Here is a 3,528-nt window from a genome sequence, read left to right on the forward strand (position 1 = left end):
TGGTAGATTTTAAACGGAGATGGACTACATGTTCGAGCAAAGTGACAGAAAGCACTATAAAAACGTTAATGGAAGGGTTTCCGAAAAGGATTCAAAATTTCATCACTATTAATCACTAGTGATGAAATTTTGAACTATAAAAATTTTTTTTTGTAAATTGTAATAATAATTTGAATCAAATAAAAAAAATAAAGCTGTAAGTTTAGTGGTTTCTTTTTTATAAACATATATGTATGTTAAGAATTTTTCGATCTCACTCCTTATCTATCTATCTATCTATCTATCTATCTATCTATCTATCTATCTATCTATCTATCTATCTATCTATCTATCTATCTATCTATCTATCTATCTATCTATCTATCTTTCTATCTATCTGTTTATCCTCTGTCTGTCTGTCTATCCGTCTTTCAGTCATGTAAATGTACTGCTGGAATTGTTTACTCTGAAAACTTGTCTTACAAACCAAATTTTTTAAACATTTTATTATAAAAATATTCTTTAACAATTAATCAAATTTAAAACTCTAAAACAATAAAATTATAATTTTTCAGTTTATTTTATATTTTTCTATTAATGGACTTTTAATGAGTTAAAAACATAACTAATGTAAATAGAAATAAAAAACAAAATAAATCTCCTAAGCCCCACCTATTTTTTCATACAATAACAAATTTGAGTAAAGTGTTTTAAAACGCAACCTTGACCTTTACAACAAGATGAAGATGATAATGATAATGATGACGAGACAACAAAATTGACTTGCAACAAGTTTTCCCAATAAAACAACACAACAATTGAAAATTAAATAAAAAAACTAAATTTATGTTTAATTTACGTCACCATTTTACAAGTAAAGTCAATCATAATAAGATTCGGGGTTCGATCACTAAACTTGTAAGGGGATACACAAACAACAACTATGAAAATCTTTTACATCTCCGAGTTGTTTACCGAATTAAGTTCACATGTGCCAGAGACAAAGCTACAAGACCCTAATTGATCTTTAAGCAAGTGCTTACACACAAACACATTTATGAAAACATTTAATATCATTATGATGATCATCATCTTCAACACGATCCACATCACGAAGATCATTTGGAGTGTACGTGGTCTTTGCACATGTTGCAAATCATTTATTTTTCATTTCATTTTGTTCAACTCTTTTTTTTTTTTTTTTGATTTTTTTTAGAAAACGTGTTTTGCCATGTTTGGCAAATGTTTCGTAAAAAAATTCACCATAAAGTCAACAACAACAATTTTAAATTATGAGATGTATGAACTCGTCTTCTGCGTAAGCAATGACAAAAAAATGCACATCTCTTCTCTTTAAAATGCGCCTGCGCTGCATATGAGCTCATATTTACAGCAGGCTTAGGGGTCCTCTTTTTTTAGTTGTTGCTAAAAATGGCATTTTGTTAATGGCCTCAAAGAAATGTTCAGTGTCAACTAGTTGTGCGTGAGTCCAGACGACATAAATTATATAGAAAAAACTAAATATTTGTTCATCTTTTTGCAATGGAAAAAAATCGTACACTTTTTAATTAAAAATTAATTAATTCGATTACTTTGTCAGGGAGTGATGTAAACCCATTAGTAATGCATCTTGATTTACTTTATGTAATTATCTCAATGTAGTTATGTAGAAGGTCTACCATTTAAAACAATTTTCTTAGATCTTATTGCCGATTTCTGGTTCTTAGTTTGAGATCTTGATATTTCACGCTTATAAAAATAAAATCATATGACTTTTAATGCAAATGTTTAAAATTTTAATTATTTTCACTTTGTTCACTTTATTTTCTAACACGTTCGTAAAAATGTGTGATAATTTTTATAAAAACCATTTCTTAATCAAATAAACAAATTTAAAAATTACTATTTACTTTGCTCTTGACCAAATTATCACCTATAATTGTTGTCAATATTACTTATTTAAATATATTTTAAAATCTTCCTATTGTGATATATGGGTTATATCTTAAATGAAGAGGTTTTGAACAAACGGAATCGAAAACACGTGTGTATTTTTTGAGTACACCTGCAGATTTCACTAAGTGTTTAATAATTAGAAAGAAATTTTGTTTGAAAAGACATGTTCAGTTCAAATTCAGTTCTAATTCTAGTTCAGTTCTATTTCAGTTCTAGTTCAGTTCTAGGTCAGTTCTAGTTCAGTTCTAGTTCAGTTCCAGTTCAGATCTAGTTCAGTTCTAGTTCAGTTCTAGTTCAGTTCTAGTTCAGTTCTAGTTCAGTTCTAGTTCAGTTCTAGTTCAGTTCTAGTTCAGTTCTAGTTCAGTTCTAGTTCAGTTCTAGTTCAGTTCTAGTTCTGTTCTAGTTCAGTTCTAGTTTAGTTCTAGTTCAGTTCTAGTTCAGTTCTAGTTCAGTTCTAGTTCAGTTCTAGTTCAGTTCTAATTCAGTTCTTGTTCAGTTCTAGTTCAGTTCTAGTTCAGTTCTAGTTCAGTTCTAGTTCAATTCTAGTTCAGTTCTAGTTCAGTTCTAGTTCAGTTCTAGTTCAGTTCTAGTTCAGTTCTAGTTCAGTTTTAGTTCAGTTCTAGTTCAGTTCTAGTTCAGTTCTAGTTCAGTTCTAGTTCAGTTCTAGTTCAGTTCTAGTTCAGTTCTAGTTCAGTTCTAGTTCCGATTTAGTTTAGTTTACTTTGTTAACTTTTTTTAATTTTTCAAACCTTAATTAATCTATGGAGTTCGATTACATCGATGGCTCTCGGATTTATATGTTTAATTTTTTATGAATTTCAAATGCTTCACTGCATCGTTAATGTGAATGGAAAATGATTCCAAAAAAACGATACGTTTAATATAAATTTTAAATGCAGTTATTCTTCAGTGAACCTAAAAAACTACTATTTGCTTATGGATATTTTTTAATAACACAGCATGTTATAGAAATGAATAAGAATTAAATCATTAAATTAAAAAAAAACTTTAGAAATATTAAAATTTATTTGAAAAATTCATAAAGCTTTATAAAAGAAGGCACTCCTTTATAATTCATTCCACCACTAACACCTCTGGCGTACGTGCAGCATATTGTACATATTTTGGTGTTGCAGTCATGTTTGAAATTTTATTATTTTCAACTATTTATAAATGTACTTTTCCCTTGTGACCTCTTTGCTTCTCTCCCTCCCCCTCATTCTCTTTACCTTTTGTAATATCCACGCTCTTTAACTTTTTGTTATTTCTATTGTTTTTTGTCATAGAAAATATAGCATAGAATTCACTCTCACTTCCATTGACGTTACAAAAAAATTGTTACCAACAATAAAAAATAGAAGTCATTGACCGGAATTTCTAATGAATGTTTTCTAACCAAAAGGGTAGTTATGTAAAAAATTGGAAAATAAACTAAATAAAAAGTTTTGAAGGAAGGAATTAATAAATTAAATCGTTTAGAAGTTTTTACAATTGAACTAGAACTGAACTAGAACTGAACTAGAACTGAACTAGAACTGAACTAGAACTGAACTAGAACTGAACTAGAACTGAACTAGAACTGAACTAGAACTG

General features: G+C 28.8%; 1 protein-coding gene across 10 annotated transcripts in view; it reads left to right on the top strand.

Moving 5' to 3' along the window:
• The window catches only part of LOC111685604 (formin-binding protein 1-like), a 111,500-nt gene that overhangs the window by 62,008 nt on the left and 45,964 nt on the right, over positions 1-3,528 (top strand). The gene's annotated exons all lie outside the window — the stretch shown is intronic.

The sequence above is a fragment of the Lucilia cuprina genome, chromosome 5, assembly GCF_022045245.1.
Source record: "Lucilia cuprina isolate Lc7/37 chromosome 5, ASM2204524v1, whole genome shotgun sequence".
Taxonomy (NCBI): domain Eukaryota; kingdom Metazoa; phylum Arthropoda; class Insecta; order Diptera; family Calliphoridae; genus Lucilia; species Lucilia cuprina.